A 25,559-nucleotide genomic window follows, 5' to 3' on the forward strand; every position below is an offset into this window, starting at 1 on the left:
CTTCAACTAACCGAGTTCCTCCTTTCTTTTGATAGAGCAGTTTGGAAACACTCTTTTTGTAGTATCTGTAAGTGGATATTTGGATACCTCTAACAATTTCATTGGAAACGGGAATAACTTCATATAAAATCTAGACAGAAGCATTCTTCGAAACCTCTTTGTGATGTGTGTCCTCAACTAACAGAGTTCAACCTTTCTTTTGATACAGAAGTTTGAAAACCCCCTTTTGGTAGAATCTGCATGTGGATATTTGGATAACTGTGAAGATTTCGTTGGAAACGGGAATATCTTCATATAAAATCTAGACAGAAGCATTCTCAGAAGCTTCTTTGTGATGAGTGTCCTCAACTAACAGAGTTCAACCATTCTTTTGATACAGCAGTTTGGATACTCTCTTTTTGTAGAATCTGTAAGTGGATATTTGGATACCTCTAAAGATTTCGTTGGAAACGGGAATATCTTCATATAAAATCTAGACAAAAGCATTCTCAGAAACTTCCTTGTGGTGTGCGTCCTCAACTAGCAGAGTTCAACCTTTCTTTAAATAGAGCAGTTTGGAAACTCTCTTTTTGTAGAATCTGTAAGTAGATATTTGGATAGCTCTAGCGATTTCGTTGGAAACGGGAATATCTTCATCTAAAATCTACACAGAAGCACTGTCAGAAACTGCTTTGTGATATCTGCATTCAAGTCACAGAGCTGAACATTCCCTTTCATAGCCCAGGTTTGAAACACTCTTTCTGTAGTATCTGGAAGTGGACATTTTGAGCGAATTCAGGCCTACGGTGAAAACAGAAATATCTTCCCATAAAAAAGAGACAGAAAGATTCTCAGAAACTTAATCTGGATGTGTGTACTCAGTTACCAGAGTTGAACCTTTCTGTTGATACAGTAGTTTGGAAACACACTTTTTGTAGAATCTGCAAGTGGATATTTGGATAACTTTGAAGATTTCGTTGGAAACGGGAATATCTTCATATAAAATCTAGACAGAAGCATTCTCAGAAACTTCTTTGTGATGTGTTTTCTCTACTTACAGAGTTCAACCTTTCTTTTGATACAGCAGTTTGTAAACACTCTTTTTGTAGAATCGGCAAGTGGATATTTGGGTAACTGTGAAGAGTTCGTTGGAAACGGGAATATCTTCATATAAAATCTAGACAGAAGCATTCTCAAAAGCTTGTTTGTGATGAGTGTCCTCAACTAACGGAGCTCAACCATTCTTTTGATACAGCAGTTTGGAAACATTCTTTTGGTAGAATCTGCAAGTGGATATTTGGATAACTGTGAGAATTTCGTTGGAAACGGGAATATCTTCATATAAAATCTAGACGGAAGCATTCTCAGAAACTTCTTTGACATGAGTTTCCTCAACTAAAGGAGTTCAACCTTTCTTTTCATACAGCAGTTTGGAAACCCTCTTTTAGAAGAATCTGCAAGTGGATATTTGGATAACAGTGAAGATTTCGTTGGAAATGGGAATATCTTCATATAAAATCTAAACAGAAGCATTCTCAGAAACTTCATTGTGATGTGTGTCCTCCACTAACAGAGTTCAAACTTTCTTTTGACACTGTAGTTTGGAAACACTCTTTTTGTAGAATCTGCAAGTGGATATTTGGATAAATGTGAAGATTTCGTTGGAAATGGGAATATCTTCAAATAAAATCTAGACAGAAGCATTCTCAGAAACATCTTTTTGATGTGTGTCTTCAACTAACCGAGTTCCACCTTTCTTTTGATATAGCAGTTTGGAAACACTCTTTTTGTAGAATCTGTAAGTGGATATTTGGATACCTCTAACAATTTCATTGGAAACGGGATTATCTTCATATAAAATCTAGACAGAAGCATTCTTCGAAACTTCTTTGTGATGTGTTTCCTCAACTAAAAGAGTTCAACCTTTCTTTTGATACAGAAGTTTGAAAACCCCCTTTTGGTAGAATCTGCAAGTGGATATTTGGATAAATGTGAAGATTTCGTTGGAAACGGGAATATCTTCATATAAAATCTACACAGAAGCATTCTCAGAAGCTTGTGATGAGTGTCCTCAACTAACAGAGTTCAACCATTCTTTTGATACAGCAGTTTTGATACTCTCTTTTTGTAGAATCTTTAAGTGGATATTTGGATACCTCTAAAGATTTCGTTGGAAACGGGAATATCTTCATATAAAATCTAGACAAAAGCATTCTCAGAAACTTCTTTGTGGTGTGCGTCCTCAACTAACAGAGTTAAACCTTTCTTTAAATAGAGCAGTTTGGAAACTCTCTTTTTGTAGAATCTGTAAGTGGATATTTGGATAGCTCTAACGATTTCGTTGGAAACGGGAATATCTTCATCTAAAATCTACACAGAAGCACTGTCAGAAACTGCTTTGTGATATCTGCATTCAAGTCACAGAGCTGAACATTCCCTTTCATAGCCCAGGTTTGAAACACTCTTTCTGTAGTATCTGGAAGTGGACATTTTGAGCGAATTCAGGCCTACGGTGAAAACAGAAATATCTTCCCATAAAAAAGAGACAGAAAGATTCTCAGAAACTTAATCGGGATGTGTGTACTCAGTTACCAGAGTTGAACCTTTCTGTTGATACAGTAGTTTGGAAACACTCTTTTTGTAGAATCTGCAAGTGGATATTTGGATAAATTTGAAGATTTCGTTGGAAACGGGAATATCTTCATATAAAATCTAGACAGAAGCATTCTCAGAAACTTCTTTGTGATGTGTTTTCTCTACTTACAGAGTTCAACCTTTCTTTTGATACAGCAGTTTGGAAACACTCTTTTTGTAGAATCGGCAAGTGGATATTTGGATAACTGTGAAGAGTTCGTTGGAAACGGGAATATCTTCATATAAAATCTAGACAGAACCATTCTTAGAAACTTCTTTGTGATGTGTGTCCTCAACTAGCAGAGTTCAACCTTTCTTTAAATAGAGCAGTTTGGAAACTCTCTTTTTGTAGAATCTGTAAGTGGATATTTGGATAGCTCTAACGATTTCGTTGGAAAAGGGAATATCTTCATCTAAAATCTACACAGAAGCACTGTCAGAAACTGCTTTGTGATATCTGCATTCAAGTCACAGAGCTGAACATTCCCTTTCATAGCCCAGGTTTGAAACACTCTTTCTGTAGTATCTGGAAGTGGACATTTTGAGAGAATTCAGGCCTACGGTGAAAACAGAAATATCTTCCCATAAAAAAGAGACAGAAAGATTCTCAGAAACTTAATTGGGATGTGTGTACTCAGTTACCAGAGTTGAACCTTTCTGTTGATACAGTAGTTTGGAAACACACTTTTTGTAGAATCTGCAAGTGGATATTTGGATAACTTTGGAGATTTCGTTGGAAACGGGAATATCTTCACATAAAATCTAGACAGAAGCATTCTTAGAAACTTCTTTGTGATGTGTTTTCTCTACTTACAGAGTTCAACCTTTCTTTTGATACAGCAGTTTGTAAACATTCTTTTTGTAGAATCGGCAAGTGGATATTTGGGTAACTGTGAAGAGTTCGTTGGAAACTGGAATATCTTCATATAAAATCTAGACAGAAGCATTCTCAAAAGCTTGTTTGTGATGTGTTTTCTCTACTTACAGAGTTCAACCTTTCTTTTGATACAGCAGTTTGTAAACACTCTTTTTGTAGAATCGGCAAGTGGATATTTGGGTAACTGTGAAGAGTTCGTTGGAAACGGGAATATCTTCATATAAAATCTAGACAGAAGCATTCTCAAAAGCTTGTTTGTGATGAGTGTCCTCAACTAACGGAGCTCAACCATTCTTTTGATACAGCAGGTTGGAAACATACTTTTGGTAGAATCTGCAAGTGGATATTTGGATAACTGTGAGAATTTCGTTGGAAACGGGAATAACTTCATATAAAATCTAGACGGAAGCATTCTCAGAAACTTCTTTGACATGAGTTTCCTCAACTAAAGGAGTTCAACCTTTCTTTTCATACAGCAGTTTGGAAACCCTCTTTTAGAAGAATCTGCAAGTGGATATTTGGATAACAGTGAAGATTTCGTTGGAAACGGGAATATCTTCATATAAAATCTAAACAGAAGCATTCTCAGAAACTTCATTGTGATGTGTGTCCTCCACTAACAGAGTTCAAACTTTCTTTTGACACTGTAGTTTGGAAACACTCTTTTTGTAGAATCTGCAAGTGGATATTTCGATAACTGTGAAGATTTCGTTGGAAATGGGAATATCTTCAAATAAAATCTAGACAGAAGCATTCTCAGAAACATCTTTTTGATGTGTGTCTTCAACTAACCGAGTTCCACCTTTCTTTTGATAGAGCAGTTTGGAAACACTCTTTTTGTAGTATCTGTAAGTGGATATTTGGATACCTCTAACAATTTCATTGGAAACGGGAATAACTTTATATGAAATCTAGACAGAAGCATTCTTCGAAACTTCTTTGTGATGTGTGTCCTCAACTAACAGAGTTCAACCTTTCTTTTGATACAGAAGTTTGAAAACCCCCTTTTGGTAGAATCTGCATGTGGATATTTGGATAACTGTGAAGATTTCGTTGGAAACGGGAATATCTTCATATAAAATCTAGACAGAAGCATTCTCAGCAGCTTGTGATGAGTGTCCTCAACTAACAGAGTTCAACCATTCTTTTGATACAGCAGTTTGGATACTCTCTTTTTGTAGAATCTGTAAGTGGATATTTGGATCCCTCTAAAGATTTCGTTGGAAACGGGAATATCTTCATATAAAATCTAGACAAAAGCATTCTCAGAAACTTCCTTGTGGTGTGCGTCCTCAACTAGCAGAGTTCAACCTTTCTTTAAATAGAGCAGTTTGGAAACTCTCTTTTTGTAGAATCTGTAAGTGGATATTTGGATAGCTCTAGCGACTTCGTTGGAAACGGGAAAATCTTCATCTAAAATCTACACAGAAGCACTGTCAGAAACTGCTTTGTTATATCTGCATTCAAGTCACAGAGCTGAACATTCCCTTTCATAGCCCAGGTTTGAAACACTCTTTCTGTAGTATCTGGAAGTGGATATTTTGAGCGAATTCAGGCCTACGGTGAAAACAGAAATATCTTCCCATAAAAAAGAGACAGAAAGATTCTCAGAAACTTAATCGGGATGTGTGTACTCAGTTACCAGAGTTGAACCTTTCTGTTGATACAGTAGTTTGGAAACACTCTTTTTGTAGAATCTGCAAGTGGATATTTGGATAACTTTGAAGATTTCATTGGAAACGGGAATATCTTCATATAAAATCTAGACAGAAGCATTCTCAGAAACTTCTTTGTGATGTGTTTTCTCTACTTACAGAGTTCAAACTTTCTTTTGATACAGCAGTTTGGAAACACTCTTTTTGTAGAATCGGCAAGTGGATATTTGGATAACTGTGAAGAGTTCGTTGGAAACGGGAATATCTTCATATAAAATCTAGACAGAAGCATTCTCAAAAGCTTGTTTGTGATGAGTGTCCTCAACTAACGGAGCTCAACCATTCTTTTGATACAGCAGTTTGGAAACACTCTTTTGGTAGAATCTGCAAGTGGATATTTGGATAACTGTGAAAATTTCGTTGGAAACGGGAATATCTTCATATAAAATCTAGACGGAAGCATTCTCAGAAACTTCTTTGACATGAGTTTCCTCAACTAAAGGAGTTCAACCTTTCTTTTCATACAGCAGTTTGGAAACCCTCTTTTAGAAGAATCTGCAAGTGGATATTTGGATAACAGTGAAGATTTCGTTGGAAACGCGAATATCTTCATATAAAATCTAAACAGAAGCATTCTCAGAAACTTCATTGTGATGTGTGTCCTCCACTAACAGAGTTCAAATTTTCTTTTGACACTGTAGTTTGGAAACACTCTTTTTGTAGAATCTGCAAGTGGATATTTCGATAACTGTGAAGATTTCGTTGGAAATCGGAACATCTTCAAATAAAATCTAGACAGAAGCATTCTCAGAAACATCTTTTCGATGTGTGTCTTCAACTAACCGAGTTCCACCTTTCTTTTGATAGAGCAGTTTGGAAACACTCTTTTTGTAGAATCTGTAAGTGGATATTTGGATACAACTAACAATTTCATTGGAAACGGGAATATCTTCATATAAAATCTAGACAGAAGCATTCTCCGAAACTTCTTTGTGATGTGTGTCCTCAACTAACAGAGTTCAACCTTTCTTTTGATACAGAAGTTTGGATACTCTCTTTTTGTAGAATCTGTAAGTGGATATTTGGATACCTCTAAAGATTTCGTTGGAAACGAGAATATCTTCATATAAAATCTAGACAAAAGCATTCTCAGAAACTTCTTTGTGGTGTGCGTCCTCAACTAACAGAGTTCATCCTTTCTTTAAATAGAGCAGTTTGGAAACTCTCTTTTTGTAGAATCTGTAAGTGGATATTTGGATAGCTCTAAGGATTTCGTTGGAAACGGGAATATCTTCATCTAAAATCTACACAGAAGCACTGTCAGAAACTGCTTTGTGATATCTGCATTCAAGTCACAGAGCTGAACATTCCCTTTCATAGCCCAGGTTTGAAGCACTCTTTCTGTAGTATCTGGAAGTGGACATTTTGAGCGAATTCACGCCTACGGTGAAAACAGAAATATCTTCCCATAAAAAAGAGACAGAAAGATTCTCAGAAACTTAATCGGGATGTGTGTACTCACTTACCAGAGTTGAAACTTTCTGTTGATACAGTAGTTTGGAAACACTCTTTTTGTAGAATCTGCAAGTGGATATTTGGATAACTTTGAAGATTTCGTTGGAAACGGGAATATCTTCATATAAAATCTAGACAGAAGAATTCTCAGAAACTTCTTTGTGATGTGTTTTCTCTACTTACAGAGTTCAACCTTTCTTTTGATACAGCACTTTGGAAACCCTCTTTTTGTAGAATCTGCATTTGGATATTTGGATAAATATGAAGATTTCCCTGGAAACGGGAATATCTTCATATAAAATCTAGACAGAAGCATTCCCAGAAACTTCTTTGCGATGAGTGTCCTCAGCTAATAGAGTTCAACCTTTCTTTTCATACAGCAGTTTTGAAACACTCTTTTTGTCGGATCTGCAACTGGATATGTGGATAACTGTGAAAATTTCGTTGGAAACGGGAATATCTTCATATAAAATCTAGACGGAAGCATTCTCAGAAACTTCTTTGAGATGAGTTTCCTCAACTAACGGAGTTCAAACTTTCTTTTCATACAGCAGTTTGGAAACCCTCTTTTAGAAGAATCTGCAAGTGGATATTTGGATAAGTGTGAAGATTTCGTTGGAAACGGGAATATCTTCATATAAAATCTAAACAGAAGCATTCTCATAAACTTCATTGTGATGTGTGTCCTCCTCTAACAGAGTTCAAACTTTCTTTTGACACTGTAGTTTGGAAACACTCTTTTTTTAGAATCTGCAAGTGGATATTTCGATAACTGTGAAGATTTCTTTGGAAATGGGAATATCTTCATATAAAATCTAGACAGAAGCATTCTCAGAAACATCTTTTTGATGTGTGTCTTCAACTAACCGAGTTCCACCTTTCTTTTGATAGAGCAGTTTGGAAACACTCTTTTTGTGGAATCTGTAAGTGGATATTTGGATACCTCTAACAATTTCATTGGAAACGGGAATATCTTCATATAAAATCTAGACAGAAGCATTCTCAAAAGCTTGTTTGTGATGAGTGTCCTCAACTAACGGAGCTCAACCATTCTTTTGATACAGCAGTTTGGAAACACTCTTTTGGTAGAATCTGCAAGTGGATATTTGGATAACTGTGAGAATTTCATTGGAAACGGGAATAACTTCATATAAAATCTAGACGGAAGCATTCTCAGAAGCTTCTTTGTGATGAGTGTCCTCAACTAACAGAGTTCAACCATTCTTTTGATACAGCAGTTTGGATACTCTCTTTTTGTAGAATCTGTAAGTGGATATTTGGATACCTCTAAAGATTTCGTTGGAAACGGGAATATCTTCATATAAAATCTAGACAAAAGCATTCTCAGAAACTTCCTTGTGGTGTGCGTCCTCAACTAGCAGAGTTCAACCTTTCTTTAAATAGAGCAGTTTGGAAACTCTCTTTTTGTAGAATCTGTAAGTAGATATTTGGATAGCTCTAGCGATTTCGTTGGAAACGGGAATATCTTCATCTAAAATCTACACAGAAGCACTGTCAGAAACTGCTTTGTGATATCTGCATTCAAGTCACAGAGCTGAACATTCCCTTTCATAGCCCAGGTTTGAAACACTCTTTCTGTAGTATCTGGAAGTGGACATTTTGAGCGAATTCAGGCCTACGGTGAAAACAGAAATATCTTCCCATAAAAAAGAGACAGAAAGATTCTCAGAAACTTAATCGGGATGTGTGTACTCAGTTACCAGAGTTGAACCTTTCTGTTGATACAGTAGTTTGGAAACACACTTTTTGTAGAATCTGCAATTGGATATTTGGATAACTTTGAAGATTTCGTTGGAAACGGGAATATCTTCATATAAAATCTAGACAGAAGCATTCTCAGAAACTTCTTTGTGATGTGTTTTCTCTACTTACAGTGTTCAACCTTTCTTTTGATACAGCAGTTTGTAAACACTCTTTTTGTAGAATCGGAAAGTGGATATTTGGGTAACTGTGAAGAGTTCGTTGGAAACGGGAATATCTTCATATAAAATCTAGACAGAAGCATTCTCAAAAGCTTGTTTGTGATGAGTGTCCTCAACTAACGGAGCTCAACCATTCTTTTGATACAGCAGTTTGGAAACATTCTTTTGGTAGAATCTGCAAGTGGATATTTGGATAACTGTGAGAATTTCGTTGGAAACGGGAATATCTTCATATAAAATCTAGACGGAAGCATTCTCAGAAACTTCTTTGACATGAGTTTCCTCACCTAAAGGAGTTCAACCTTTCTTTTCGTACAGCAGTTTGGAAACCCTCTTTTAGAAGAATCTGCAAGTGGATATTTGGATAACAGTGAAGATTTCGTTGGAAATGGGAATATCTTCATATAAAATCTAAACAGAAGCATTCTCAGAAACTTCATTGTGATGTGTGTCCTCCACTAACAGAGTTCAAACTTTCTTTTGACACTGTAGTTTGGAAACACTCTTTTTGTAGAATCTGCAAGTGGATATTTGGATAACTGTGAAGATTTCGTTGGAAATGGGAATATCTTCAAATAAAATCTAGACAGAAGCATTCTCAGAAACATCTTTTTGATGTGTGTCTTCAACTAACCGAGTTCCACCTTTCTTTTGATAGAGCAGTTTGGAAACACTCTTTTTGTAGAATCTGTAAGTGGATATTTGGATACCTCTAACAATTTCATTGGAAACGGGAATATCTTCATATAAAATCTAGACAGAAGCATTCTTCGAAACTTCTTTGTGATGTGTGTCCTCAACTAACAGAGTTCAACCTTTCTTTTGATACAGAAGTTTGAAAACCCCCTTTTGGTAGAATCTGCAAGTGGATATTTGGATAACTGTGAAGATTTCGTTGGAAACGGGAATATCTTCATATAAAATCTAGACAGAAGCGTTCTCAGAAGCTTGTGATGAGTGTCCTCAACTAACAGAGTTCAACCATTCTTTTGATACAGCAGTTTTGATACTCTCTTTTTGTAGAATCTGTAAGAGGATATTTGGATACCTCTAAAGATTTCGTTGGAAACGGGAATATCTTCATATAAAATCTAGACAAAAGCATTCTCAGAAACTTCTTTGTGGTGTGCATCCTCAACTAACAGAGTTCAACCTTTCTTTAAATAGAACAGTTTGGAAACTCTCTTTTTGTAGAATCTGTAAGTGGATATTTGCATAGCTCTAACGATTTCTTTGGAAACGGGAATATCTTCATCTAAAATCTACACAGAAGCACTGTCAGAAACTGCTTTGTGATATCTGCATTCAAGTCACAGAGCTGAACATTCCCTTTCATAGCCCAGGTTTGAAACACTCTTTCTGTAGTATCTGGAATTGGACATTTTGAGCGAATTCAGGCCTACGGTGAAAACAGAAATATCTTCCCATAAAAAAGAGACAGAAAGATTCTCAGAAACTTAATCGGGATGTGTGTACTCAGTTACCAGAGTTGAACCTTTCTGTTGATACAGTAGTTTGGAAACACTCTTTTTGTAGAATCTGCAAGTGGATATTTGGATAACTTTGAAGATTTCGTAGGAAACGGGAATATCTTCATATAAAATCTAGACAGAAGCATTCTCAGAAACTTCTTTGTGATGTGTTTTCTCTACTTACAGAGTTCAACCTTTCTTTTGATACAGCACTTTGGAAACACTCCTTTTGTAGAATCGGCAAGTGGATATTTGGATAACTGTGAATAGTTCGTTGGAAACGGGAATATCTTCATATAAAATCTAGACAGAAGCATTCTCAAAAGCTTGTTTGTGATGAGTGTCCTCAACTAACGGAGCTCAACCATTCTTTTGATACAGCAGTTTGGAAACACTCTTTTGGTAGAATCTGCAAGTGGATATTTGGATAACTGTGAAAATTTCGTTGGAAACGGGAATATCTTCATATAAAATCTAGACGGAAGCATTCTCAGAAACTTCTTTGACATGAGTTTCCTCAACTAAAGGAGTTCAACCTTTCTTTTCATACAGCAGTTTGGAAACCCTCTTTTAGAAGAATCTGCAAGTGGATATTTGGATAACAGTGAAGATTTCGTTGGAAACGGGAATATCTTCATATAAAATTTAAACAGAAGCATTCTCAGAAACTTCATTGTGATGTGTGTCCTCCACTATCAGAGTTCAAACTTTCTTTTGACACTGTAGTTTGGAAACACTCTTTTTGTAGAATCTGCAAGTGGATATTTGGATAACTGTGAAGATTTCGTTGGAAATGGGAATATCTTCAAATAAAATCTAGACAGAAGCATTCTCAGAAACATCTTTTTGATGTGTGTCTTCAACTAACCGAGTTCCACCTTTCTTTTGATAGAGCAGTTTGGAAACACTCTTTTTGTAGAATCTGTAAGTGGATATTTGGATACCTCTAACAATTTCATTGGAAACGGGAATATCTTCATATAAAATCTAGACAGAAGCATTCTTCGAAACTTCTTTGTGATGTGTGTCCTCAACTAACAGAGTTCAACCTTTCTTTTGATACAGAAGTTTGAAAACCCCCTTTTGGTAGAATCTGCAAGTGGATATTTGGATAACTGTGAAGATTTCGTTGGAAACGGGAATATCTTCATATAAAATCTAGACAGAAGCGTTCTCAGAAGCTTGTGATGAGTGTCCTCAACTAACAGAGTTCAACCATTCTTTTGATACAGCAGTTTGGATACTCTCTTTTTGTAGAATCTGTAAGTGGATATTTGGATACCTCTAAAGATTTCGTTGGAAACGGGAATATCTTCATATAAAATCTAGACAAAAGCATTCTCAGAAACTTCTTTGTGGTGTGCGTCCTCAACTAACAGAGTTCAACCTTTCTTTAAATAGAGAAGTTTGGAAACTCTCTTTTTGTAGAATCTGTAAGTGGATATTTGGATAGCTCTAACGATTTCGTTGGAAACGGGAATATCTTCATCTAAAATCTACACAGAAGCACTGTCAGAAACTGCTTTGTGATATCTGCATTCAAGTCACAGAGCTGAACATTCCCTTTCATAGCCCAGGTTTGAAACACTCTTTCTGTAGTATCTGGAAGTGGACATTTTGAGCGAATTCAGGCCTACGGTGAAAACAGAAATATCTTCCCATAAAAAAGAGACAGAAAGATTCTCAGAAACTTAATCGGGATGTGTGTACTCAGTTACCAGAGTTGAACCTTTCTGTTGATACAGTAGTTTGGAAACACTCTTTTTGTAGAATCTGCAAGTGGATATTTGGATAACTTTGAAGATTTCGTTGGAAACGGGAATATCTTCATATAAAATCTAGACAGAAGCATTCTCAGAAACTTCTTTGTGATGTGTTTTCTCTACTTACAGAGTTCAACCTTTCTTTTGATACAGCAGTTTGGAAACACTCTTTTTGTAGAATCGGCAAGTGGATATTTGGATAACTGTGAAGAGTTCGTTGGAAACGGGAATATCTTCATATAAAATCTAGACAGAAGCATTCTCAAAAGCTTGTTTGTGATGAGTGTCCTCAACTAACGGAGCTCAACCATTCTTTTGATACAGCAGTTTGGAAACACTCTTTTGGTAGAATCTGCAAGTGGATATTTGGATAACTGTGAAAATTTCGTTGGAAACGGGAATATCTTCATATAAAATCTAGACGGAAGCATTCTCAGAAACTTCTTTGACATGAGTTTCCTCAACTAAAGGAGTTCAACCTTTCTTTTCATACAGCAGTTTGGAAACCCTCTTTTAGAAGAATCTGCAAGTGGATATTTGGATAACAGTGAAGATTTCGTTGGAAACGGGAATATCTTCATATAAAATCTAAACAGAAGCATTCTCAGAAACTTCATTGTGATGTGTGTCCTCCACTAACAGAGTTCAAACTTTCTTTTGACACTGTAGTTTGGAAACACTCTTTTTGTAGAATCTGCAAGTGGATATTTGGATAACTGTGAAGATTTCGTTGGAAATGGGAATATCTTCAAATAAAATCTAGACAGAAGCATTCTCAGAAACATCTTTTTGATGTGTGTCTTCAACTAACCGAGTTCCACCTTTCTTTTGATAGAGCAGTTTGGAAACACTCTTTTTGTAGTATCTGTAAGTGGATATTTGGATACCTCTAACAATTTCATTGGAAACGGGAATAACTTCATATAAAATTTAGAGAGAAGCATTCTTCGAAACTTCTTTGTGATGTGTGTCCTCAACTAACAGAGTTCAACCTTTCTTTTGATACAGAAGTTTGAAAACCCCCTTTTGGTAGAATCTGCAAGTGGATATTTGGATAACTGTGAAGATTTCGTTGGAAACGGGAATATCTTCATATAAAATCTAGACAGAACCATTCTCAGAAGCTTCTTTGTGATGAGTGTCCTCAACTAACAGAGTTCAACCATTCTTTTGATACAGCAGTTTGGATACTCTCTTTTTGTAGAATCTGTAAGTGGATATTTGGATACCTCTAAAGATTTCGTTGGAAACGGGAATATCTTCATATAAAATCTAGACAAAAGCATTCTCAGAAACTTCCTTGTGGTGTGCGTCCTCAACTAGCAGAGTTCAACCTTTCTTTAAATAGAGCAGTTTGGAAACTCTCTTTTTGTAGAATCTGTAAGTGGATATTTGGATAGCTCTAACGATTTCGTTGGAAACGGGAATATCTTCATCTAAAATCTACACAGAAGCACTGTCAGAAACTGCTTTGTGATATCTGCATTCAAGTCACAGAGCTGAACATTCCCTTTCATAGCCCAGGTTTGAAACACTCTTTCTGTAGTATCTGGAAGTGGACATTTTGAGTGAATTCAGGCCTACGGTGAAAACAGAAATATCTTCCCATAAAAAAGAGACAGAAAGATTCTCAGAAACTTAATTGGGATGTGTGTACTCAGTTACCAGAGTTGAACCTTTCTGTTGATACAGTAGTTTGGAAACACACTTTTTGTAGAATCTGCAAGTGGATATTTGGATAACTTTGAAGATTTCGTTGGAAACGGGAATATCTTCACATAAAATCTAGACAGAAGCATTCTTAGAAACTTCTTTGTGATGTGTTTTCTCTACTTACAGAGTTCAACCTTTCTTTTGATACAGCAGTTTGTAAACACTCTTTTTGTAGAATCGGCAAGTGGATATTTGGGTAACTGAAGAGTTCGTTGGAAACGGGAATATCTTCATATAAAATCTAGACAGAAGCATTCTCAAAAGCTTGTTTGTGATGTGTTTTCTCTACTTACAGAGTTCAACCTTTCTTTTGATACAGCAGTTTGTAAACACTCTTTTTCTAGAATCGGCAAGTGGATATTTGGGTAACTGTGAAGAGTTCGTTGGAAACGGGAATATCTTCATATAAAATCTAGACAGAAGCATTCTCAGAAACTTCTTTGTGATGTGTTTTCTCTACTTACAGAGTTCAACCTTTCTTTTGATACAGCAGTTTGGAAACACTCTTTTTGTAGAATCGGCAAGTGGATATTTGGATAACTGTGAAGAGTTCGTTGGAAACGGGAATATCTTCATATAAAATCTAGACAGAAGCATTCTCAAAAGCTTGTTTGTGATGAGTGTCCTCAACTAACGGAGCTCAACCATTCTTTTGATACAGCAGTTTGGAAACACTCTTTTGGTAGAATCTGCAAGTGGATATTTGGATAACTGTGAAAATTTCGTTGGAAACGGGAATACCTTCATATAAAATCTAGACGGAAGCATTCTCAGAAACTTCTTTGACATGAGTTTCCTCAACTAAAGGAGTTCAACCTTTCTTTTCATACAGCAGTTTGGATACCCTCTTTTAGAAGAATCTGCAAGTGGATATTTGGATAACAGTGAAGATTTCGTTGGAAACGGGAATATCTTCATATAAAATCTAAACAGAAGCATTCTCAGAAACTTCATTGTGATGTGTGTCCTCCACTAACAGAGTTCAAACTTTCTTTTGACACTGTAGTTTGGAAACACTCTTTTTGTAGAATCTGCAAGTGGATATTTCGATAACTGTGAAGACTTCGTTAGAAATGGGAATATCTTCAAATAAAATCTAGACAGAAGCATTCTCAGAAACATCTTTTTGATGTGTGTCTTCAACTAACCGAGTTCCACCTTTCTTTTGATAGAGCAGTTTGGAAACACTCTTTTTGTAGAATCTGTAAGTGGATATTTGGATACCTCTAACAATTTCATTGGAAACGGGAATATCTTCATATAAAATCTAGACAGAAGCATTCTTCGAAACTTCTTTGTGATGTGTGTCCTCAACTAACAGAGTTCAACCTTTCTTTTGATACAGAAGTTTGAAAACCCCCTTTTGGTAGAATCTGCAAGTGGATATTTGGATAACTGTGAATATTTCGTTGGAAACGGGAATATCTTCATATAAAACCTAGACAGAAGCATTCTCAGCAGCTTGTGATGAGTGTCCTCAACTAACAGAGTTCAACCATTCTTTTGATACAGCAGTTTGGATACTCTCTTTTTGTAGAATCTGTAAGTGGATATTTGGATACCTCTAAGGATTTCGTAGGAAACGGGAATATCTTCATATAAAATCTAGACAAAAGCATTCTCAGAAACTTCTTTGTGGTGTGCGTCCTCAACTAACAGAGTTCAACCTTTCTTTAAATAGAGCAGTTTGGAAACTCTCTTTTTGTAGAATCTGTAAGTGGATATTTGGATAGCTCTAACGATTTCGTTGGAAACGGGAATATCTTCATCTAAAATCTACACAGAATCACTGTCAGAAACTGCTTTGTGATATCTGCATTCAAGTCACAGAGCTGAACATTCCCTTTCATAGCCCAGGTTTGAAACACTCTTTCTGTAGTATCTGGAAGTGGACATTTTGAGCGAATTCAGGCCTATGGTGAAAACAGAAATATCTTCCCATAAAAAAGAGACAGAAAGATTCTCAGAAACTTAATCGGGATGTGTGTACTCAGTTACCAGAGTTGAACCTTTCTGTTGATACAGTAGTTTGGAAACACTCTTTTTGTAGAATCTGCAAGTGGATATTTGGATAACTTTGAAGATTTCGTTGGAAACGGGAATATCTTCATATAAAATCTAGACAGAAGCATTCTCAGAAACTTCTTTGTGATGTGTTTTCTCTACTTACAGAGTTCAACCTTTCTTTTGATACAGCAGTTTGGATACTCTCTTTTTGTAGAATCTGCAAGTGGATATTTGGATAACTGAGAAGATTTCGTTGGAAACGGGAATATCTTCATATAAAATCTAAACAGAAGCATTCTCAGAAACTTCATTGTGATGTGTGTCCTCCACTAACAGAGTTCAAACTTCCTTTTGACACTGTAGTTTGGAAACACTCTTTTTGTAGAATCTGCAAGTGGATATTTCGATAACTGTGAAGATTTCGTTGGAAATCGGAATATCTTCAAATAAAATCTAGACAGAAGCATTCTCAGAAACATCTTTTCGATGTGTGTCTTCAACTAACCGAGTTCCACCTTTCTTTTGATAGAGCAGTTTGGAAACACTCTTTTTGTAGAATCTGTAAGTGGATATTTGGATACAACTAACAATTTCATTGGAAACGGGAATATCTTCATATAAAATCTAGACAGAAGCATTCTCCGAAACTTCTTTGTGATGTGTGTCCTCAACTAACAGAGTTCAACCTTTCTTTTGATACAGAAGTTTGGATACTCTCTTTTTGTAGAATCTGTAAGTGGATATTTGGATACCTCTAAAGATTTCGTTGGAAACGAGAATATCTTCATATAAAATCTAGACAAAAGCATTCTCAGAAACTTCTTTGTGGTGTGCGTCCTCAACTAACAGAGTTCATCCTTTCTTTAAATAGAGCAGTTTGGAAACTCTCTTTTTGTAGAATCTGTAAGTGGATATTTGGATAGCTCTAAGGATTTCGTTGGAAACGGGAATATCTTCATCTAAAATCTACACAGAAGCACTGTCAGAAACTGCTTTGTGATATCTGCATTCAAGTCACAGAGCTGAACATTCCCTTTCATAGCCCAGGTTTGAAGCACTCTTTCTGTAGTATCTGGAAGTGGACATTTTGAGCGAATTCACGCCTACGGTGAAAACAGAAATATCTTCCCATAAAAAAGAGACAGAAAGATTCTCAGAAACTTAATCGGGATGTGTGTACTCAGTTACCAGAGTTGAACCTTTCTGTTGATACAGTAGTTTGGAAACACTCTTTTTGTAGAATCTGCAAGTGGATATTTGGATAACTTTGAAGATTTCGTTGGAAACGGGAATATCTTCATATAAAATCTAGACAGAAGCATTCTCAGAAACTTCTTTGTGATGTGTTTTCTCTACTTACAGAGTTCAACCTTTCTTTTGATACAGCACTTTGGAAACCCTCTTTTTGTAGAATCTGCATTTGGATATTTGGATAAATATGAAGATTTCCCTGGAAACGGGAATATCTTCATATAAAATCTAGACAGAAGCATTCCCAGAAACTTCTTTGCAATGAGTGTCCTCAGCTAATAGAGTACAACCATTCTTTTCATACAGCAGTTTTGAAACACTCTTTTTGTCGGATCTGCAAGTGGATATTTGGATAACTGTGAAAATTTCGTTGGAAACGGGAATATCTTCATATAAAATCTAGACGGAAGCATTCTCAGAAACTTCTTTGTGATGAGTTTCCTCAACTAACGGAGTTCAACGTTTCTTTTCATACAGCAGTTTGGAAACCCTCTTTTAGAAGAATCTGCAAGTGGATATTTGGATAAGTGTGAAGATTTCGTTGGAAACGGGAATATCTTCATATAAAATCTAAACAGAAGCATTCTCATAAACTTCATTGTGATGTGTGTCCTCCTCTAACAGAGTTCAAACTTTCTTTTGACACTGTAGTTTGGAAACACTCTTTTTTTAGAATCTGCAAGTGGATATTTCGATAACTGTGAAGATTTCTTTGGAAATGGGAATATCTTCATATAAAATCTAGACAGAAGCATTCTCAGAAACATCTTTTTGATGTGTGTCTTCAACTAACCGAGTTCCACCTTTGTTTTGATAGAGCAGTTTGGAAACACTCTTTTTGTGGAATCTGTAAGTGGATATTTGGATACCTCTAACAATTTCATTGGAAACGGGAATATCTTCATATAAAATCTAGACAGAAGCATTCTCAAAAGCTTGTTTGTGATGAGTGTCCTCAACTAACGGAGCTCAACCATTCTTTTGATACAGCAGTTTGGAAACACTCTTTTGGTAGAATCTGCAAGTGGATATTTGGATAACTGTGAGAATTTCGTTGGAAACGGGAATAACTTCATATAAAATCTAGACGGAAGCATTCTCAGAAGCTTCTTTGTGATGAGTGTCCTCAACTAACAGAGTTCAACCATTCTTTTGATACAGCAGTTTGGATACTCTCTTTTTGTAGAATCTGTAAGTGGATATTTGGATACCTCTAAAGATTTCGTTGGAAACGGGAATATCTTCATATAAAATCTAGACAAAAGCATTCTCAGAAACTTCCTTGTGGTGTGCGTCCTCAACTAGCAGAGTTCAACCTTTCTTTAAATAGAGCAGTTTGGAAACTCTCTTTTTGTAGAATCTGTAAGTAGATATTTGGATAGCTCTAGCGATTTCGTTGGAAACGGGAATATCTTCATCTAAAATCTACACAGAAGCACTGTCAGAAACTGCTTTGTGATATCTGCATTCAAGTCACAGAGCTGAACATTCCCTTTCATAGCCCAGGTTTGAAACCCTCTTTCTGTAGTATCTGGAAGTGGACATTTTGAGCGAATTCAGGCCTACGGTGAAAACAGAAATATCTTCCCATAAAAAAGAGACAGAAAGATTCTCAGAAACTTAATCGGGATGTGTGTACTCAGTTACCAGAGTTGAACCTTTCTGTTGATACAGTAGTTTGGAAACACACTTTTTGTAGAATCTGCAAGTGGATATTTGGATAACTTTGAAGATTTCGTTGGAAACGGGAATATCTTCATATAAAATCTAGACAGAAGCATTCTCAGAAACTTCTTTGTGATGTGTTTTCTCTACTTACAGAGTTCAACCTTTCTTTTGATACAGCAGTTTGTAAACACTCTTTTTGTAGAATCGGCAAGTGGATATTTGGGTAACTGTGAAGAGTTCGTTGGAAACGGGAATATCTTCATATAAAATCTAGACAGAAGCATTCTCAAAAGCTTGTTTGTGATGAGTGTCCTCAACTAACGGAGCTCAACCATTCTTTTGATACAGCAGTTTGGAAACATTCTTTTGGTAGAATCTGCAAGTGGATATTTGGATAACTGTGAGAATTTCGTTGGAAACGGGAATATCTTCATATAAAATCTAGACGGAAGCATTCTCAGAAACTTCTTTGACATGAGTTTCCTCACCTAAAGGAGTTCAACCTTTCCTTTCATACAGCAGTTTGGAAACCGTCTTTTAGAAGAATCTGCAAGTGGATATTTGGATAACAGTGAAGATTTCGTTGGAAATGGGAATATCTTCATATAAAATCTAAACAGAAGCATTCTCAGAAACTTCATTGTGATGTGTGTCCTCCACTAACAGAGTTCAAACTTTCTTTTGACACTGTAGTTTGGAAACACTCTTTTTGTAGAATCTGCAAGTGGATATTTGGATAACTGTGAAGATTTCGTTGGAAATGGGAATATCTTCAAATAAAATCTAGACAGAAGCATTCTCAGAAACATCTTTTTGATGTGTGTCTTCAACTAACCGAGTTCCACCTTTCTTTTGATAGAGCAGTTTGGAAACACTCTTTTTGTAGAATCTGTAAGTGGATATTTGGATACCTCTAACAATTTCATTGGAAACGGGAATATCTTCATATAAAATCTAGACAGAAGCATTCTTCGAAACTTCTTTGTGATGTGTGTCCTCAACTAACAGAGTTCAACCTTTCTTTTGATACAGAAGTTTGAAAACCCCCTTTTGGTAGAATCTGCAAGTGGATATTTGGATAACTGTGAAGATTTCGTTGGAAACGGGAATATCTTCATATAAAATCTAGACAGAAGCGTTCTCAGAAGCTTGTGATGAGTGTCCTCAACTAACAGAGTTCAACCATTCTTTTGATACAGCAGTTTTGATACTCTCTTTTTGTAGAATCTGTAAGTGGATATTTGGATACCTCTAAAGATTTCGTTGGAAACGGGAATATCTTCATATAAAATCTAGACAAAAGCATTCTCAGAAACTTCTTTGTGGTGTGCATCCTCAACTAACAGAGTTCAACCTTTCTTTAAATAGAACAGTTTGGAAACTCTCTTTTTGTAGAATCTGTAAGTGGATATTTGCATAGCTCTAACGATTTCTTTGGAAACGGGAATATCTTCATCTAAAATCTACACAGAAGCACTGTCAGAAACTGCTTTGTGATATCTGCATTCAAGTCACAGAGCTGAACATTCCCTTTCATAGCCCAGGTTTGAAACACTCTTTCTGTAGTATATGGAAGTGGACATTTTGAGCGAATTCAGGCCTACGGTGAAAACAGAAATATCTTCCCATAAAAAAGAGACAGAAAGATTCTCAGAAACTTAATAAGGATGTGTGTACTCAGTTACCAGAGTTGAACCTTTCTGTTGATACAGTAGTTTGGAAACACTCTTTTTGTAGAATCTGCAAGTGGATATTTGGATAACTTTGAAGATTTCGTTGGAAACGGGAATATCTTCATATAAAATCTAGACAGAAGCATTCTCAGAAACTTCTTTGTGATGTGTTTTCTCTACTTACAGAGTTCAACCTTTCTTTTGATACAGCACTTTGGAAACACTCCTTTTGTAGAATCGGCAAGTGGATATTTGGATAACTGTGAAGAGTTCGTTGGAAACGGGCATATCTTCATATAAAATCTAGACAGAAGCATTCTCAAAAGCTTGTTTGTGATGAGTGTCCTCAACTAACGGAGCTCAACCATTCTTTTGATACAGCAGTTTGGAAACACTCTTTTGGTAGAATCTGCAAGTGGATATTTGGATAACTGTGAAAATTTCGTTGGAAACGGGAATATCTTCATATAAAATCTAGACGGAAGCATTCTCAGAAACTTCTTTGACATGAGTTTCCTCAACTAAAGGAGTTCAACCTTTCTTTTCATACAGCAGTTTGGAAACCCTCTTTTAGAAGAATCTGCAAGTGGATATTTGGATAACAGTGAAGATTTCGTTGGAAACGGGAATATGTTCATATAAAATCTAAACAGAAGCATTCTCAGAAACTTCATTGTGATGTGTGTCCTCCACTAACAGAGTTCAAACTTTCTTTTGACACTGTAGTTTGGAAACACTCTTTTTGTAGAATCTGCAAGTGGATATTTGGATAACTGTGAAGATTTCGTTGGAAATGGGAATATCTTCAAATAAAATCTAGACAGAAGCATTCTCAGAAACATCTTTTTGATGTGTGTCTTCAACTAACCGAGTTCCACCTTTCTTTTGATAGAGCAGTTTGGAAACACTCTTTTTGTAGAATCTGTAAGTGGATATTTGGATACCTCTAACAATTTCATTGGAAACGGGAATATCTTCATATAAAATCTAGACAGAAGCATTCTTCGAAACTTCTTTGTGATGTGTGTCCTCAACTAACAGAGTTCAACCTTTCTTTTGATACAGAAGTTTGAAAACCCCCTTTTGGTAGAATCTGCATGTGGATATTTGGATAACTGTGAAGATTTCGTTGGAAACGGGAATATCTTCATATAAAATCTAGACAGAACCATTCTCAGAAGCTTGTGATGAGTGTCCTCAACTAACAGAGTTCAACCATTCTTTTGATACAGCAGTTTGGATACTCTCTTTTTGTAGAATCTGTAAGTGGATATTTGGATACCTCTAAAGATTTCGTTGGAAACGGGAATATCTTCATATAAAATCTAGACAAAAGCATTCTCAGAAACTTCCTTGTGGTGTGCGTCCTCAACTAGCAGAGTTCAACCTTTCTTTAAATAGAGCAGTTTGGAAACTCTCTTTTTGTAGAATCTGTAAGTGGATATTTGGATAGCTCTAGCGACTGCGTTGGAAACGGGAAAATCTTCATCTAAAATCTACACAGAAGCACTGTCAGAAACTGCTTTGTGATATCTGCATTCAAGTCACAGAGCTGAACATTCCCTTTCATAGCCCAGGTTTGAAACCCTCTTTCTGTAGTATCTGGAAGTGGACATTTTGAGCGAATTCAGGCCTACGGTGAAAACAGAAATATCTTCCCATAAAAAAGAGACAGAAAGATTCTCAGAAACTTAATCGGGATGTGTGTACTCAGTTACCAGAGTTGAACCTTTCTGTTGATACAGTAGTTTGGAAACACACTTTTTGTAGAATCTGCAAGTGGATATTTGGATAACTTTGAAGATTTCGTTTGAAACGGGAATATCTTCATATAAAATCTAGACAGAAGCATTCTCAGAAACTTCTTTGTGATGTGTTTTCTCTACTTACAGAGTTCAACCTTTCTTTTGATACAGCAGTTTGGAAACACTCTTTTTGTAGAATCGGCAGGTGGATATTTGGGTAACTGTGAAGAGTTCGTTAGAAACGGGAATATCTTCATATAAAATCTAGACAGAAGCATTCTCAAAAGCTTGTTTGTGATGAGTGTCCTCAACTAACGGAGCTCAACCATTCTTTTGATACAGCAGTTTGGAAACATTCTTTTGGTAGAATCTGCAAGTGGATATTGGGATAACTGTGAGAATTTCGTTGGAAACGGGAATATCTTCATATAAAATCTAGACGGAAGCATTCTCAGAAACTTCTTTGACATGAGTTTCCTCAACTAAAGGAGTTCAACCTTTCTTTTCATACAGCAGTTTGGAAACCCTCTTTTAGAAGAATCTGCAAGTTGATATATGGATAACAGTGAAGATTTCGTTGGAAACGGGAATATCTTCATATAAAATTTAAACAGAAGCATTCTGAGAAACTTCATTGTGATGTGTGTCCTCCACTATCAGAGTTCAAACTTTCTTTTGACACTGTAGTTTGGAAACACTCTTTTTGTAGAATCTGCAAGTGGATATTTGGATAACTGTGAAGATTTCGTTGGAAATGGGAATATCTTCAAATAAAATCTAGACAGAAGCATTCTCAGAAACATCTTTTTGATGTGTGTCTTCAACTAACCGAGTTCCACCTTTCTTTTGATAGAGCAGTTTGGAAACACTCTTTTTGTAGAATCTGTAAGTGGATATTTGGATACCTCTAACAATTTCATTGGAAACGGGAATATCTTCATATAAAATCTAGACAGAAGCATTCTTCGAAACTTCTTTGTGATGTGTGTCCTCAACTAACAGAGTTCAACCTTTCTTTTGATACAGAAGTTTGAAAACCCCCTTTTGGTAGAATCTGCAAGTGGATATTTGGATAACTGTGAAGATTTCGTTGGAAACGGGAATATCTTCATATAAAATCTAGACAGAAGCGTTCTCAGAAGCTTGTGATGAGTGTCCTCAACTAACAGAGTTCAACCATTCTTTTGATACAGCAGTTTTGATACTCTCTTTTTGTAGAATCTGTAAGTGGATATTTGGATACCTCTAAAGATTTCGTTGGAAACGGGAATATCTTCATATAAAATCTAGACAAAAGCATTCTCAGAAACTTCTTTGTGGTGTGCATCCTCAACTAACAGAGTTCAACCTTTCTTTAAATAGAACAGTTTGGAAACTCTCTTTTTGTAGAATCTGTAAGTGGATATTTGCATAGCTCTAACGATTTCTTTGGAAACGGGAATATCTTCATCTAAAATCTACACAGAAGCACTGTCAGAAACTGCTTTGTGATATCTGCATTCAAGTCACAGAGCTGAACATTCCCTTTCATAGCCCAGGTTTGAAACACTCTTTCTGTAGTATATGGAAGTGGACATTTTGAGCGAATTCAGGCCTACGGTGAAAACAGAAATATCTTCCCATAAAAAAGAGACAGAAAGATTCTCAGAAACTTAATAAGGATGTGTGTACTCAGTTACCAGAGTTGAACCTTTCTGTTGATACAGTAGTTTGGAAACACTCTTTTTGTAGAATCTGCAAGTGGATATTTGGATAACTTTGAAGATTTCGTTGGAAACGGGAATATCTTCATATAAAATCTAGACAGAAGCATTCTCAGAAACTTCTTTGTGATGTGTTTTCTCTACTTACAGAGTTCAACCTTTCTTTTGATACAGCACTTTGGAAACACTCCTTTTGTAGAATCGGCAAGTGGATATTTGGATAACTGTGAAGAGTTCGTTGGAAACGGGCATATCTTCATATAAAATCTAGACAGAAGCATTCTCAAAAGCTTGTTTGTGATGAGTGTCCTCAACTAACGGAGCTCAACCATTCTTTTGATACAGCAGTTTGGAAACACTCTTTTGGTAGAATCTGCAAGTGGATATTTGGATAACTGTGAAAATTTCGTTGGAAACGGGAATATCTTCATATAAAATCTAGACGGAAGCATTCTCAGAAACTTCTTTGACATGAGTTTCCTCAACTAAAGGAGTTCAACCTTTCTTTTCATACAGCAGTTTGGAAACCCTCTTTTAGAAGAATCTGCAAGTGGATATTTGGATAACAGTGAAGATTTCGTTGGAAACGGGAATATGTTCATATAAAATCTAAACAGAAGCATTCTCAGAAACTTCATTGTGATGTGTGTCCTCCACTAACAGAGTTCAAACTTTCTTTTGACACTGTAGTTTGGAAACACTCTTTTTGTAGAATCTGCAAGTGGATATTTGGATAACTGTGAAGATTTCGTTGGAAATGGGAATATCTTCAAATAAAATCTAGACAGAAGCATTCTCAGAAACATCTTTTTGATGTGTGTCTTCAACTAACCGAGTTCCACCTTTCTTTTGATAGAGCAGTTTGGAAACACTCTTTTTGTAGAATCTGTAAGTGGATATTTGGATACCTCTAACAATTTCATTGGAAACGGGAATATCTTCATATAAAATCTAGACAGAAGCATTCTTCGAAACTTCTTTGTGATGTGTGTCCTCAACTAACAGAGTTCAACCTTTCTTTTGATACAGAAGTTTGAAAACCCCCTTTTGGTAGAATCTGCATGTGGATATTTGGATAACTGTGAAGATTTCGTTGGAAACGGGAATATCTTCATATAAAATCTAGACAGAACCATTCTCAGAAGCTTGTGATGAGTGTCCTCAACTAACAGAGTTCAACCATTCTTTTGATACAGCAGTTTGGATACTCTCTTTTTGTAGAATCTGTAAGTGGATATTTGGATACCTCTAAAGATTTCGTTGGAAACGGGAATATCTTCATATAAAATCTAGACAAAAGCATTCTCAGAAACTTCCTTGTGGTGTGCGTCCTCAACTAGCAGAGTTCAACCTTTCTTTAAATAGAGCAGTTTGGAAACTCTCTTTTTGTAGAATCTGTAAGTGGATATTTGGATAGCTCTAGCGACTGCGTTGGAAACGGGAAAATCTTCATCTAAAATCTACACAGAAGCACTGTCAGAAACTGCTTTGTGATATCTGCATTCAAGTCACAGAGCTGAACATTCCCTTTCATAGCTCAGGTTTGAAACACTCTTTCTGTAGTATCTGGAAGTGGACATTTTGAGCGAATTCAGGCCTACGGTGAAAACAGAAATATCTTCCCATAAAAAAGAGACAGAAAGATTCTCAGAAACTTAATCGGGATGTGTGTACTCAGTTACCAGAGTTGAACCTTTCTGTTGATACAGTAGTTTGGAAACACACTTTTTGTAGAATCTGCAAGTGGATATTTGGATAACTTTGAAGATTTCGTTGGAAACGGGAATATCTTCATATAAAATCTAGACAGAAGCATTCTCAGAAACTTCTTTGTGATGTGTTTTCTCTACTTACAGAGTTCAACCTTTCTTTTGATACAGCAGTTTGGAAACACTCTTCTTGTAGAATCGGCAGGTGGATATTTGGGTAACTGTGAAGAGTTCGTTAGAAACGGGAATATC

The sequence above is a fragment of the Gorilla gorilla genome, chromosome 15 (assembly GCF_029281585.2).
Source record: "Gorilla gorilla gorilla isolate KB3781 chromosome 15, NHGRI_mGorGor1-v2.1_pri, whole genome shotgun sequence".
In the NCBI taxonomy this organism is placed as follows: domain Eukaryota; kingdom Metazoa; phylum Chordata; class Mammalia; order Primates; family Hominidae; genus Gorilla; species Gorilla gorilla.